The sequence below is a fragment of the Cryptomeria japonica genome, chromosome 7 (genome assembly GCF_030272615.1).
Source record: "Cryptomeria japonica chromosome 7, Sugi_1.0, whole genome shotgun sequence".
NCBI classification, from domain to species: domain Eukaryota; kingdom Viridiplantae; phylum Streptophyta; class Pinopsida; order Cupressales; family Cupressaceae; genus Cryptomeria; species Cryptomeria japonica.
The window spans coordinates 187,644,792-187,661,773 of record NC_081411.1 but is presented as its reverse complement, the minus strand read 5'-3'; positions in this window follow the sequence as shown (position 1 = coordinate 187,661,773).

Genomic DNA, 16,982 nt, shown 5'->3' with positions numbered 1-16,982 from the left:
TGAGGTAGGGTTGGGCGAGGCTCAAGTTTTGCAGTGGGGTGAGGGTGTTTGCTACATGCAGGGTTCGGAGTCTTTGGCTAGCTCCGTTCGGAGGGTGGGCTCTCCGAGCGGTGAGATGCATAGATCTGGTGGCAAGGCCTTGAAGGTGCCTCATGATATGGAGCTTCGGGCTATGGGGGGTTTGAAACCCCCATCCCATAATTTAAAGACCTATAATAATAACCTTTATGCCTCAAAGTCTGGGGCTAGAAATGTCGGGGGTTCACGGATTTCAAAGATTAATGGCTGCCTGGAGAAGTGCAACGAGAGACCTAGGGTGAGTATTCCTCTAGAGATGATAGTAGAAGATGTTGATTACTTTTCCAAACATTTGTTATACTACAAGTTTTTGGGGACGAGGGTCTCTCTGCAGTTTTTGGAAAACTGGGCTCAAAGAACTTGGGCTCTAGTTAGGGAGATGGAGATCATGTTACTGGCAAACAACTATTTCATGGTTACTTTCAATTGCATGGAGGATCAGAGTAGGGATTTTGAAGGAGGGTTGTATTTTTACAACCAAGTGGGATTGTTTATCAAACCCTGGCATGCAGGGTTCAACCCTTCAAAGGAACTCCCGAATAGGGTCCCAGTGTGGGTCCGCTTACCGCGACTTCTAGTGGAATGCTGTCGGGAGGATGTGCTTCAGATGCTCACTTTAGTGCTTGGGAGGCTAGTTAGAGCATCCTCACAAACCCTGGGGAGAAGGGTAATGACCTTTGCTCGCATCTGTGTTGAGATTGATCTTAGTAAGCCTTTGCCAGATGCTATTGATATGTGTGCGAGTTCTTATTCCTGGGTTCAACAATTGGATTATGAGACTTTACCTTTCCGGTGTCGCCTATGTCATGAGTAGGGTCACTTGTAGCGCAAGTTCCCTAGGTATAAACTGATGGTGCAACAATCTCAACAGCCAACCCATAACATAGATGGGGTTGATAAAGGAAAAGCTGCCATGACTGGGGAAGCTGTGGGTACTGATGGTTTTGTCCCAGTTAAGACAAAGAACATGAATCAGGGACAAAAGAGGCCCTTACAGGTGAGACAAGAGGAGGATACTTTCAACAAGTTTGAAGCTGTAGATGACCTCACTCGGCAGGAGGTAAACCCTGGGCTAACTCCTTTGGATTAGGGTGCTCCAGGGTTGGCAGATGATAATGTAATTAGGGACTCGACCCAGGCTTTGCAAATTGTGGGTAGCCAACAAATGGAGATGGATCAGCCAGATGTAGCCCAGTTGGGATCCATACCTAGTGATGTAGTGGAGTTGGTTGGGGGGGAGGTTTCTCCTTCTACTCAAAAAATGGAACCTACTGGGGCCAAAAGTAACAAGATGGGTGTACACTTGGGTCTCCACTAGAAGGACATTAAGAAAGGATCATCGGAGAAGAGTTCTAAGTCTAGAAGAAAAAAGGACTTAGAGAAGATCAAATTGATGGGAGAGAATTTGGTTGAGTCTGGGTCAGTAAAGACTCTAGATTCACACTTTTCCAATCCCCCTAAATGATTTTTTTATCATGGAATGTGAGGGGCTTGAACAGTGGCCCTAGACAAAAAGTTGTTCAGGAGTTGATAAGGAGGCATGCTCCTAATATCCTTTTTCTACAGGAGACAAAACATTTTGTGCAAAGTATGATGGATCTGGTGCCAAAGATTTGGGGGAGAAGCTAGTGTCAGTGTATTGGTGTTGTGGGCTCCTCGTGAGGAACCCTCTAAGGATTCGTCCTAACTAGTGGGTGGCCTCCAGATCTTCGTTATCTGGGGTTGTCTCTAGTCTTGAGACTAGGGAATATATCTTGGTTACTAACATCTATGCCCCCACTAATCTTCAGGGTAAGCAAAATTTATGGGCCCATATCTCAGATATGTGGAGGCTGGCCTCTTTACATCCTTGGATTATGGCGGGCAATTTCAATGCCATCCTTGAGTTGAGTAAGAACAAGGGGGGTGTTATGCGGTTAGAACCTTCATCTCTCCTTTTTAGAGATATTATAGCTTCGTTTCATCTTGTTGACATTAATCTTGTTAATGGTTTGTTCACCTGGAACAATAGGAGGATAGGGGAGTATTGGATTGCAGAAAGGTTGGATCATTTTCTAGTTTCTAGTTTTTGGATTGGTGGGGAGTGGTCTACTAGCTCGGAGATTCTTTATTGGAGAGGATCCGATCACTGGCCCATCAAGTTGGTTTCTTCTTCTACTCGGGTCGCTCACTCTCCTTCTTTCAAATTCCAACTTATGTGGCTTTGGGATCCTGCTTTGAAAACTCTTATTGTAGATTGGTGGAGACAAGGGAGGCCGGCCTTCAACACTGCTATGTATACTTTTTCCAAGCAATTACAATTTGTTAAGTTTCAGCTTAAAAAGTGGAAACGTTAGGGTTTTGGAATATTTTCCATGCTAAGAAAGCTTCTCAGATTGTGTTAAATGTAATCACTAGTGACATCAGAGAGAATGGTTTGTCTGAAGCCTTGCTTAGGGAGTAAGACAGGGCTGTCAAGGCTCTAGAGGAATGGGAGCTTAGGGAGGAAATATTCTAGAAACAAAGAGCTCGTATTGATTGGTTGCAAGAGGGTAATAAGAACACGACTTTCTTCTTCAACTCGGTGAAAGCTAGAAGACATGGAAATGCCATTCCAGTTCTGGTTAATGATAGAGGTGAGAAACTCTTATCATTACAGAAGATTTCTAGGGAATCTTTACTTTATTTTTGGACCCTCTTCAGGGAGGAGGCTCAGGGGGAACCAGTGGAGGAGAATCAAGTTCTTGATTGCATCCCTTCTTTAGTTACTAGGGAGATAAATAAGTAGCTTATGGGTCCCATTTCATTGGAGGAACTTGAGAGGATTGTTTTTCACATGAGAAAGGGAAAGGCCCCTAGTCCAGATGGGTTCCCAGTTGAATTCTTTCAAGAGTTCTAGGATATTATCAAATTGGACTTATGGGAAGTAGTTCAGGAGTCCCAGAGGAATAAGAAGATGCTTCGGGAATTGAATGCAACTTTCATCGCACTCATCCCCAAGTGTGATGGGGCTGACTGGTTAGGCCAATTCTAACCCATCTCTCTCTGCAATTTGATTTACAAGATTATATCTAATTTGATAGTGGATAGGTTGAAAAAGTGTTTGGGGGATGTTATCTCTGAGGAACAAAGTGGGTTTGTGGAAGGGCGCCAAATCTTGGATGGGGTGGTCATAGCTACGGAGACTATTCACTCTATGGAAAATTCCAAAGAAAAAGATATGTTCATTAAGTTGGATATGGCTAAGGCTTACAATAGAGTTCGTTGGTCCTTCCTTCAGAAGATTCTTAGGGCATTTGGCTTTGCTGACAAATGGATCCAATGGGTACTGAGTTGTGTGATGTCTACATCTTTCTCAGTACTAATCAATGGCGACCATGCTAAGTTGTTTGGTGCATCTAGGGGTCTTCGCCAAGGGGACCCCCTATCGCCATACCTATTCATTCTTTTGGCTGAGGGCCTAGGGATGTTGATTAAACATAATATGGGTCGAGGATTTATTCAGGGATGGAGCTAGGGTAATGACTTGCAACCGCAGTCTCACTTTTAGTTTGTTGATGACATGACCTTGATGGGTCTTGCTCAGATCAGAGAGGCCACTAATCTGAGAAAGGTTTTGGATATTTATCTTGCAGCTTCGGGCCAAATGATTAATAAGGATAAATCTTCTATCCTCTTTTTGAACACTCCAGGTCCTATTCAAAGGATGATTTCTCTTATCCTGAGATTCCAAGTTGGCTCCTTGCCCTTGACTTATTAGGGTATTCCTATTTCTCCTAGTAACCCTCCTAAGGAATCCTGGCAAGGCATCTTGGATAAATTTTTCATGAAGGTTGATCACTAGACTAATATATGATTATCCTTTGCTCGGAGGGTTCAACTGATTCAATCGGTGGTTCAGGCTCTTCCGACATTTTTATGTATGCTTCAAGTGGCTCCTAAGTGGTTCTTGAAGGGATTGAACTCTCTGGCTAGGGAATTCTTATGGGCAGGTAGCCTCTCTTCCTCCAAATGGAGTCTTGTCAATTGGGAGTTGGTGTGTAGCCTGAAGCAGTCAGGGGGGGCTTGGTCTAAGGCAGTCTATCTTATTTGGGGAGGCTCTGGCAGCTAAATTGTACTGGAGGTGGTGTGTTGAGTAGGATCATGGCTAGGCTAGGATTTTGACCTATAAATATATGCATAGGATCTCGATGGAGGAAATTCCAAGATATCCGCTTGAGGGTAAAGGTTCAACAATTTGGAGTACTCTTAAGAAAGGGGCCTCCCTTATTAAGGAAGGTCTCTTTTGGATTTGCAGGAGGGGGGAAGAGGTCCTATTCTAGAATGACTCTTGGGATGGTCCCCCATCCTGGATCAGTTTCCCAACCTTGGGACTCTCTGCCAGAGGTTTTTGGAGGTGGGGTGGTCTAGAGTGAGTGACTTCAAGGCTATGTATAGGTGTGGGTGGCTAGAGATGGAGCGGTGGGAGGCCCCTAATGAGTGGTTGGTTGCTGGGATGGAGGAAGAGTGTGCAAATTTTTATGACATTTTGGTGAATATACACTATAGTTCTCTCAAGGGTAGGGATGGACTTGCTTGGCTCCCGAATCCTAAGGGCATCTTTATTATTTCCAATGGATATTGGGTACTATTGAACTAGAGACTTGAGGGAAGAGAGGTGCCTTGGTGGAAATAGGTGTGGAATACTCTTTCTTGGCCAAAGTGTAATTTCTTCTCCTGGATTTTGGCCTTGAATAGATACCTAACCTGGGACAATATCCGCAAGCAAGGATTTTTGGGGCCTTCCATTTGTGCCTTGTGTTGTAATGGGGAAGAAGACTCCTCACACCTATTTTTCAGATTCCCCTTCTCTATGCTTATATGACACTATTGGTGGGGGGTGTGGAAGCATCCTTGTGTTCACGTGGATTCACTAGTGGAGTTTTGGAGCAGCTTGGGCAGACCTCCTATCCTCTCCTCCTTCCTCCAAACTATCTGGTACATTGGGCCCATCTTCATTTTATGGCAGATCTGACTCAAGACGAACAAGAGGATCTTTCATGAGGTCAGACTGATGGTTTAGTGGGTGTGGAATAGAATCATAGTTATGATTAGGGAGACGATGGAAGCTAAATGTGAGGTGCATTTTCCTCTAAATAAATACGAGGCGAATATTGTGAGCAGGTTGGGGCTGCAACAATTGTCCCTTGCCTATGCTTGTGTTAGGAGAGGTAGATGTTCTTTGAAGGTTCAAAGGATCCGAAGATGGATCCCTCCTCAAGATGAGATTATCAAAATTAATACCGATGGCTCCTCTAGGGGTAACCCAGGCCATGCTGGGATTGGTGGTGTGGGTAAGAATTGTATGGGGAAGGTGTTCCTCTTATTTTCAGTTCATAAAGGGTGGCATTGTAATAATTTTATGGAGGGCTTTGCTATTCTCTATGCCTTGGAGTGTGCCTGGGAGTTGGGTTGTAGAAAGTTTATCTGTCAATCGGATTCACAAATTGTGGTGAACTTGTTGACAGAGCAGAAGGTGAGTGGGGTGCATTGGTAGTTGGCTGAGATTGTTCGTTAGATTCTTCATATTAGCTCAGCTATGGAGCAGGTGTCTTTCATCCATATTCCTCATGAGTGGAATAGAGCAGCAGATTGTTTGGCCAAGTGGGCCTCAGAACATGGTAGTGACTAAAAAGTTGAAGGGTGGGATCATCTTTCCCCGGATTATTGTCAAGACCTGCAGAAGATTCTGGCTGAGGACTTGGATGGGTATGGGATTGGTTAATATTGGGTTGGGCTTGTGGTTCTTTTGTAGGGCATTGGGGCCTTGGGTCTCTTTGTAATTCTTGTGTCTGATTTTCAATAAAGTTTTTACCCCCTTTTTCAAAAAAATTGGGATAACTTTTGTGTTTTATATCAAAATTTTGATTTTTTACAGGCATTGGAAAGGTAATTAAGAGCTCTATGATATGACATAGGTATATTTTCAATTATTTGTTTTAAAAAATAATTATAATTAATTTAAATTCATCCTTAATTTTTAAAACATAAAAAACTCATGACTTTTTCATATGATTTCCCTATTGCATGAATTTTTGTAACAATCATCTCAAAATAAACTAAATAAGTAATTAATTAATAATAGAAAATTTATGAATTTTATTGAGTTCGATAAATTTTGATAAACCATGTTATCTATGTTTGTTCCTTTCTCCACCTCTTTCTCCTAAACCTATCACTCCACCTATTTGTTTCTTCCTCCCTCTCTCTCTAGACCTATATCTCTAACTATAAATGCATACCTCATTAAATCTCTCAAGCTCTACAAGGTGCTTATATTTCCACCTCTTCATAATTTCCTCCTCTATGTCACTCTCTCTTCCCTAAGATCTAGACTAGTCTCTCTGCATTTCCTTCTCATCTCTAGCAACAAAATTCAGAGGGGATAAGGAGAGGCATAGGGAAGTATCAAAAAAAGGAGAGGGGGAGAGAGGTATGAAGGAGAGATTAATGGGGGGGAAGAGAGAGTGTGAGAGAGAGAGCTATAGGTAATTAGGTGGAAGGTGAAGAGAAAGAGGGAGGGGGTGATTGGGGTGAAGAGAGAATGAGAGGGAGAGTTTGAGATTATTAGAGGGTAGGAGGAGAGGGGGAGAGGGGAAAGTATCAACAAAGAGAGAATAGAGATGGGGACAGAGGCGAAGAGAGACATGGAGAGTAATTAAGGGGTGGGTAGAGGAAGAGAGTGAAGTATCTATAAACCCATAGGAGGAGAGAGGTGATCGAGGGTAAATGAGGAAAATACATAATGTGGGAGAGAATATGGTCTCCTAAAGGGTCATATGGTGTCTCATGAACCTTTAGGACACCATATGACACCTTAGGACACCAAATAATGTTGTTATAAGTCTTATGGTGTCCTAAGGGGTCATATAGTGTTTTATGAGCCTTTAGGACACCATATGGTGTCATTAGGGGTTGTATGGTGTGTTAAGGGGTCATATGGTATCATATAACCCCTTAGGACACCATATGACCACTTAGGTATTGTTAGGGGTCATATTGTGTCCGATTGGGTCATATGGTGTCGTTGGGGTTGTATGGTGTGCTAAGGGGCCATATTGTGTCCTAAGGGGTCACAAGACATCGTATGACCCCTTAGACACCATATGATCCATTAGTTTTTGTTAGGGCTCATACTATGTCCTAAGAGGTCATATGGTGTCCCATGACCCTTTAGGAAACCATATGACCCCTTAGGAAATCATATGGTGTCGTTATGGGTCTTATGGTGTCCTAAGGGGTCATATGATGTTCTATAACTCCTTAGGACACCATATGACCCCTTAGGACATTATATAACCCCTTAGGATACCATACGATACCTTGGGACACAATATGGTGTCACAAGGAGTCGTATGGTGTCCTAAGGGGTCATATGGTGTCCTATGAACCCTTAGGACACTATATGACTCATTAGGTATCATCAGGGTCTTATTGTGTCCTAATGGGTCATATGGTGTCGTATGACCCCTCAAGACACCATATGCTTGGGATACTATATGGTTCTATGGGTTGTATGGTGTCCTATGACACCGTAGGACACCATATGACCCCTTAAGATACCATTTGGTGTTTTTTATGTGTCGTATGGTGTCCTATGACCCCTTAGGTGTCATTAGGGTTTATTTTATATCCTAAGGGGTCATACGGTGTCCTATGACCCCTTAGGACACTATATGACTTCGTTAGGGGTCATATTGTGTCTTATGACCCCTTAGGACACCACATGGTGTTGTTATGTGTCGTATGGTATTCTAAGGAGTCATATGGTGTTCTATGACCCTCTAGGACATCATATTATGTTGTTATGGGTTGTATGGTCTCCTAAGGGGTCATATAGTGTCCTATGACCCCTTAGGACACCATATGGTGTCATTTTGCATCGTATGGTGTCCTAAGGGGTCATATGGTGTTATATGACCCCTTAGGACATCATATGATCCCTTAGAACACCATATGGTGTCGTTAGGGGTTGTATGGAGTGCTAAGGGGTCATATGGCATCCTATTACCCCTTAGGACATAATATGACCCCTAAAGATACCATATAGTGTTGTTATGGGTCATATGGTGTCCTATGACCCCTTATGTGTTGTTAGGGGTCATATTGTGTCCTAACATGTCATATGGTGTCCTACAACCCCTTAGGACACCATACGGTGTTGTTAGGGGTTGTATGGTGTGCTAAGGGGTCATATTATGTCCTAAAGGTTCCTAGGACATCATATAACCCCTTCGGACACCATATGACCCCTTAGGTATCGTTAGGGGTCATATTGTGTCCTAAGGAGTCATATGGTGTCTCATGACACCATATAACCCCTTAGGACACCATATCATTTAGTTATGGGTCTTCTTGCATTCTAAGGGGTCATATGGTGTTATATGACCTATTAGGATACCATATGACCCCTTAGGAAACCATATGGTGTCGTAAAGGGTGGTATGGTGTCGCAAGGGGTCGTATGGTGTTCTAAGGGGTCATATGGTGTCCTATGACCCCTTAGGACACTATATGATATTGTTAGGGGTCATATTATGTCCTAAGGGGTAATATTGTGTCTTATGACCCCTTAAGACACCACATGGTGTCATTATGGGTCGTATGGTGTTCTAAGGGGTCATATGGTGGTCTATGACCCTCTAAGACACCATATTATGGGTTGTATAGTCCTCTAAGGGGTCATATGGTGTCTTATGACCCCTTAGGACACCATATAGTGTCATTATGCATCATATGGTGTCCTAAGGTGTCATATGGTGTTCTATGACCCCTTAGGACACCATATGAATCCTTCAGAAACCATATGGTGTCATTAGGGGTCATATGGTGTGATAAGGGGTCAAATGGTGTCCTATGACCCCTTAGAACACCATATGACCCCTTAGGTATCGTTAGGTGTCATTTTGTGTCGTTAGGGGTCATATGGTGTCCTATGACCCCTTAGTACATAATATGACCCCTTAAGACACCATATAGTGTCGTTAGGGGTCATATGGTGTCCTATGACCCCTTACGGCACAATATGACCCCTTAGGTGTTGTTAGGGGTCATATTGTGTCCTAACGGGTCATATGGTGTCCTACGACCCCTTAGGACACCATATGGTGTCGTTAGGGGTTGTATGGTGTGCTAAGGGGTCATATTGTGTCCTAAAGTTTCCTAGGACATCATATAACCCCTTAGGACACCATATGACCCCTTAGGTATCGTTGGGAGTCATATTGTGTCCTAAGGGGTCATATGGTGTCTCCTAACACCATATCATGTTTGTATGGGTCTTCTTGTGTTATAAGGGGTCATATGGTGTTATATGACCCCTTAGGACACCATAGGGTGTCGTAAGGTGTCGTATGGTGTTCTAAGGGGTCATATGGTGTCCTATGACCCCTTAGGACACTATATTACCCCTTAGGTGTCATCATGGGTCGTATTGTGTCCTAATGGGTCATATGGCATTCTATGACCCCTTAGGACACCATATGACCCCTTGGGACACTATATGGTCTTATGGGTCGTATGGTGTCCTAAGGGGTCATATGGTGTCCTATGACCCCTTAGGACACCATATGACCCTTTAGGATGCTACATTGTGTCAGTAGGGGTCCTATGGTGTCCTAAGGGGTCACTTGGTGTCTTAGGACCCCTTAGGACACCATATGGTATCATTAGAGGTCTTGTTGTGTCTTAAGGGGTCATATGGTGTTTTATGACCCCTTAGGAGACAATATGGTGTCCTTAGGGGTCATATTGTGTCCTAAGGGGTTATATGATGTTCTATGACCCCTTAGGACATGATATAACCCATTAGGAGACCATATATACTGTTTCAAATAAGGAGAGATATAAGGGTGAAGAGAGATGAAGAACTAAATAGAGGGAAAAGAACAAAAGGACAAGGACATAAATAGAGATATAGATATTAAGGAGTATGAAGCGAGAGGGAGAAAAACTAAAGGACAAGAATGGATAGAAAGAGGTAGACATATCTAGATATTAAAAAGGAGAGAAGATGATGGAGATAAAAAATGAAGATAAAGGGAGAGGGAGATGAATAGATATAGAGAAAGAGAGAGGTAAAGACAAATATAAATATATGAAGAGATGGAGAAAAAAAGATAGAGAGGGGTGAAGAGAGATTAAAAAAAGGAAGAGATAGAGAGATATAAAGGAAGGTGAATATCGATAGATAGAGAGATATAGATAGTGCAAGAGAGTGAGAAAGAGAAATAAAGATTATAGATAGGGATAGATAGAGAGGGAGAGAGAGAAAGAGGAAGATATAGAGATATATAAAGGCACTATAGAGAAGGATGTGGGGAGAGAGCCAGAGATATATAACGATGGAGCAAATAAAGAGATAAAGGTGGAGAAAGGGAAAGATACTTCAAGAGGGTGATAGAGGACGAGACAGAGAAGTAGATTAATCATGTATAGAGGAAGATATATAAAGATAGAGGAACATATAAAAAGAGAGATTGATAGGGAAAAAGATGAAGATGTGAAGATGGATATAGAGATAGATATGGATAGAAAGTGATAGAGAGAGAGTAAGACAAATGGAGGGAGAGATGGAGTGAATAAGTGAGATTTAGAGATAATGAGATATAAATATACATGAAGACAGATCTATAGGGATATAGAGATAGAGGGGACAAGATAGGGAGAGAAAGGAGGTGATACAGACAAAGTAATATATAAATATTGGTAGGATAAGGTAGAGGAGGAAGCTAAATAGAGAGAAGAGATATTATTAGCGAGAAATATAGAAATAAGGAGTGACAATGATGGAGTGGTAGAGGGAGAGATAGGAATAGAAAGATGGAGATATATGTAGAGATGCATGTAGCTTGGGAATTTTTTTATCTAGATGGGATGAGAAAATAACTGACATAAGTAGATAAGAAAGAGATAGATATAATATATTATATAAGTATAGATAGAAAAGTGATAGATAAAGCAGGAGATAGGAAAAAAATGAGACTTTGTATGCAAAATTTGTGAGTATTTAAAGTTTTAAAATTGAAGGACTAACTTCAAATGATTATAATTAATTTTTGTTCTATAATATCATCAAAATACCTCATCCATTTGATAGGTCTCTGAATTACCTTTCCAATGCTTGTAAGAAATCAAAATTTCAATAAGGAATGCAAATGTTATGCCCATTTTACTAAACTATGTTTTTTATGTTGAGAAAAATGGATATCCAATTTTTGATTTGAAAAAAATATGACATCACAATGGTGATATCAGAAATCGGATATTTGATATTTGATATTAATGGATACCCGATATCCGATATTAACGGATATCTAATTTGGTTTGGTATTACCAAACCAAATTCAAATTTTGGCCAACCCAAACAAAAAGTCAAAGCGGATTTTGGCGTGTTTGGAAAGGTTTAAAATGTTTTGTTTTTTTTCCATTGCCACTTTTTGGCCTCCCATGATCTTTCACATACGCTATAGTAACATTCTCAACTATGAACATTTGGAAATCTAAATCATTCTTAGATTTTAGTTCAAGAGCTACCTTTTCAACCTAATTTTCTACTACAACCATCTCCTTTGAATTTGGTTGAGCACCTGACTTTCCAAACCCATCATTATTAGCATCATTAAACCCCAACCTCTTGTCATCCATTTTTGCTATTTTATTATTCATCTATGCCTGAATTGATTCATTCCCTTTTTTGCTGACAATATGTATTCTTCCATTGAATTCCCCACCACTTTACATTGCTTACAATTCTCCATCACTTCTTCCACCTCAACCTATTACCAGTGCAAACCCTCATTAGTATGAATCTCAATAGCTTTTGGTAGAGGTGGGTAGGGTTTCTAGTTGATGCAAATGTGAGCATACAAGCTAAAATGTTTCTTTTCAATTGCTTCATTAGCCTAAAGAAAGATCCCCATTGCGAATGATTTTAAGGATTTCTAAGTATATTCCCTTGGAAGATAATACAATCTCAACCACATAAAGATTTCATCTATAGTTGCTTTGAGTAGATTAAATGTTGGTTCCCAATCCTTGATATAGAAACCCATACCTCCCATAAAGTAAAGTACATTAAATAATATGCTTTGCTTCGATCTTGCACTATCTACTATCACCAAGTAGAAACCATTTGGGAGGGGTTTCATATAAAAGTGGTTCCTATATTTTCATCACATCATTTACGGACCCTAATAAATGTCAGCCATTCACCAAACCATTTCATAAAAAAGGCCTTATCTTTGAACAAAGCAACATTATCTTGTCATTCTGGGTTGTCCAAAGTAACATAAATAATTCTATTGTTAGCGAGTTGAATGCATACCTTAGAATCTTCAATTTTGGGGGGAATTGTTAGCAACAATCAAGAAGGAAGACTATGAGAGGGGCGGGTGAATCAGTCTTCACTAGATCCAGAAAATTAAACTCCAAAACATAAGTTGAGAAACTACACCAATAAACAGATAAGAAAATTAACAACACACCACACAACACCAATATTTTTGACGTGGAAAACCCAGTTAAGGGAAAAACCATGGTGGGAACCTACCTACAGTAAGATGATACTCTGCAGTAGTATGTGAAAATATTACAATGGGGAATGCACATGCATTTAGGCACACTGCCTAGAGCTCACTGCTCAAAAGATATTTGCCCAGAAGGCAGGGAAGTCTCACTGATTTACAATATGATTCGGATTACAATCCGGAAGAAATGAACTGCAATGATAGCATCTACAAATGCTTGATGATAGTTCTAGTTAAGCACAATTGTCTACCCTGCAACACCAATCTCACCTCAATACTTTACTCAATGATAAATTTCTTGTTCACACATTCACTTCTCTCTGATAATGTAGACACAATACCAACACAAAAACTAAGTGAATAACTCACCTATATATACAATTCATCAACCTTGATAACAAGGTCGGCTAAACCCTCAACCCTCAACTCACAAAATTATATTATATGATACAAAGATCAATCACCAGACCAATATAATGATTTAAATTACATAGAATGGACCTAATTCAAATTCCCAAATGATCGCATCCACCAGAAATTGCACCAAGATCAACCGCAACACGCTACACCATCATAAATACCGCATAACACGCAAATCAATACTGGTTGATGAAAACCATGAAAAACTCTCACAACAATTAATGCAGATCACCAAAAAAAATAGGACATGACGAGGAAACACCTGCAAGCATGTTATAATCATCACCAATAGCTGCACCAACACCACTTATCAAATCTTCATCGATCAACATCAGAAAGCTCAAGAACACAACCAATCAACAATTGCCACGAAGAAAGATAACTTGTGGGGCACCAAATCATGAACCATATGAAATAAAGATATAAAAGACCATCCGAAATAATATAGCAAAACCTTAGCACAAGATCTGATCACACCGAAATATACCAGAGGAAATACCGGTCTCTGTAAAATAGTGATCAGCAAAACCAAACTACAAAATCGGTCAAAAGATCTTCTCAAACTCACTGGACTAAACAACAGGAATATGTTGACATCAATGAAAACAACATATCCTAGCAGAAACAATCAATGACCATATCCAACAACTCCAACAATCTCCCCCTTTGGCATTGATGGCAACATATTAATGTGAAAAATAGTTAATGCAAAGAAAGAAGATATCACCAGCAAACTCCCCCTAAGATCAAGATAGATAATGCATTTTTCGCATGATCTCTCTCTCCCTTTGACAACAATGTCAAAGATCTCCAAAACAAGAAAACCAAACTCTCTCCCAAAACAGAAACATGAATCTCTCTCCCCCTGGGACACACAACCAAATCAACAGACTACTCTAGCAGAGGAGCAACACCAACACACCAATTCAAATAAAATAATAAGGCTCTGAAATCCACTAGATCGATGTAACTCAATGCATCTAGTTCTCATCAGGAGCAGTGGATACCCCTAACTTGTCTCTCAAGTAAATAAATGTATCTGCACGCAAAGGCTTAGTGAAAATATCAGCAATTCGCTCCTTTGTAGATACATATTCCAACTTCACCTTCTCTTCACTTACTTCCTCTCTCAAGTAATTATATTTGATTGATATATGGTTAGTCTTTGAATGTTGCACCAAATTCCTTGACATGTTTATAGCACTAGAATTATCACAATATATAACAATAGGCTCATCATAAATAACTTTGATATCTTTCAACATTTTCTTCATCCAAACTATCTAAGTGCAATAACTAGAAACAATAATGTACTTAACTTCAGCAATAGATAAGGATACCGAATCTTGTTTCTTGCTAGCCCATGAAACCAACTTCTTACCTAAAAAGAATGCTCCACCAGTAGTACTCTTCCGGTCATCAACATCACCAGCCCAATCTGCATCAATGTAGGCACACAATATGAAATCATCATTCTTTGGATACCATAAACCATTTAATCTACAGTTCCCTTTAGATATTTGAATATCCTCTTAACAAGAGTGACATGACTCTCCTTCGGATCATCTTGATATCTAGCAGCCATACACACACCATGCATAATGTCAGGCCTAGTCTAAGTAATATATAGTAGTCCACCAACCATAGACTTGTACAAACTCTGATTAGCTTTCAGAGATTCATCATTTTTGGACAATTTACAACCAGTCACCATAGGAGTTCCAATCGGTTTGGAATCATCTAATCCAAACTTCAATAGTTCCTTAACATACTTAGTTTGAGATATAAAGATGCCTTTTCCTGTATGTGCAATTTGCAAACCTAAGAAAAAAATCATCTCACCAATCATCGACATCTCAAATTCTTTCTACATATCACTGGAAAAATTCATACTCATATCATCATCACCACCAAAGATAATGTCATCAACAAAGACTTCAACAATTAGAATGTTATCATTTTCAATCTTAAAGTACAGATTACTGTCAGCAACACCTTTAGTAAATCCCAATTTCAACAAGTATTTGTCTAATCTAGCATACCAGGCTCTAAGAGCTCATTTTAATCCATAAAGAGATTTCTTCAACTTACATACCATGTCTCCATCATTCAACAGTGAAAATATGTTAGGTTGCTCAATGTAAACTTCTTCCTCTAGATCACCATTCAGAAATGCAGATTTTACATCCATCTGATATACCTTGAAATCTTTATAAGCAACATAAGTAAGTAACAGTCTAACGGCTTCAATTCTGGCAACTGGGCCAAAAGTTTCTTCATAATAAATTCCTTCTTGTTGTGAATATCCTTTGCAGACCAGCCTAGCTTTATTTCTGACTACTTCACTAGCTTCATTCAATTTGTTCTTAAAAACCAACTTAGTACCAATAACATTTTTATCCTTAGGTCTAGGCACAAGTTCCCAAGTGTTATTCTTTTCAATCTGATCTAACTCTTCTTCCATGGCTCTTATCCAGTTATCATCTTTACAGGCTTCAACAACATCTTTAGGTTCAACTTTAGAAATCAAACATACTTCTTCTACAGCTAACCTTCTTCTAGTTATCACACCTGTATTCTTATCACCAATAATCCAATTCTCAGAATGATTCAATTTAATATACCTCGGAGTCTTTTGTTTGTTCTGATCCTCAGGTTCCTGAACATCATCTCACCAGCAACAACATCCATATTAATAGTCTCTACCAAATCATTCTGCTTAGGCTCTTCAGACTGAACAAGAGCTAGAATAACATATTGACCATCATCATATCTGCATGCTCTGATCTCCTTCCTAAGGTTCTCATCCACCTTCACATTTGCACTCTCAACTATCTTTCTTAGTCTCTTGTTATAGCACCAGTAGGCTTTGCTCTTTGTAGAATATCCCAAAAAGATACCTTCATCACTTCTAGCATCAAACTTTCCAATATCCTCATCTCTCCTGATATAACATTTGCTACCAAAAACTTTGAAATTTTTCATATTAGGAACATGACCAAACCAAAGCTCATAAGGGGTCTTACTAGTATCACCTTTGATATGAACTCTTTTAAATGTATAGACTATAGTTCTAATTTCTTCTCTCCAGTAGACCTTCATAACATTTTCTTCAATCAACATAGTTCTTGTAGCATCCAAAATAGTATGGTTCTTTCTCTCAACAACTCCATTTTGTTGTGGGTTTTTAGGAGCAAATAGTTGTCTTCTGATTCCATGCATCTCACAGAATGAATTGAACTCACCGGAATAGAATTCTCCACCTCTAACAGATCTCAGACACTTCATCTTTAATCTGGACTTAGTTTCAACTTTAGCTTTGAATATCTTGAAGTTCTCAATTGCTTCTAATTTTTCCTTCAAAAAGACAACCCACATCATCTAGGAATAATCATCGATTAGCAACATAAAGTATATATCACCTTGCACACTTCTAACATTTGTAGGCCCACACATGTCAGTATGCACAAGATCTAGTAGTCCATCAGATGTATAATGTTTATTCGTGAAATAAATCCTTGTTTTCTTACCCAACTGACATTCCTTACATACCGGATTAACAGGATTAACAATCTTAGGCAGATCTCTAATGACTTGTGTAGAACTGATCTAAATCAATGAATCAAAGTTTACATGACACATTCTCCTATGCCACAACCAACTCTCATCTATCTTAGCAATCAAACAACTTTTCTAACCGGCATTCAAATAAAAAATTTTACATTCAATCTTAGTCCTAGATGTAATCTCTATACCAGAGGCATTTAAGATCTTGCATTTACCATCCTTGAATTGTAGATCATAACCCTTATCAACCTTCTGTCCAACACTCAAAATATTATTCCTCAAACCTTTAACATACAAGACATCCTCAATGTTATGCTTACCATCAAAAGAAATAGAACCTCTCCCACAGATCACACGGGCTTTGTCATCTCC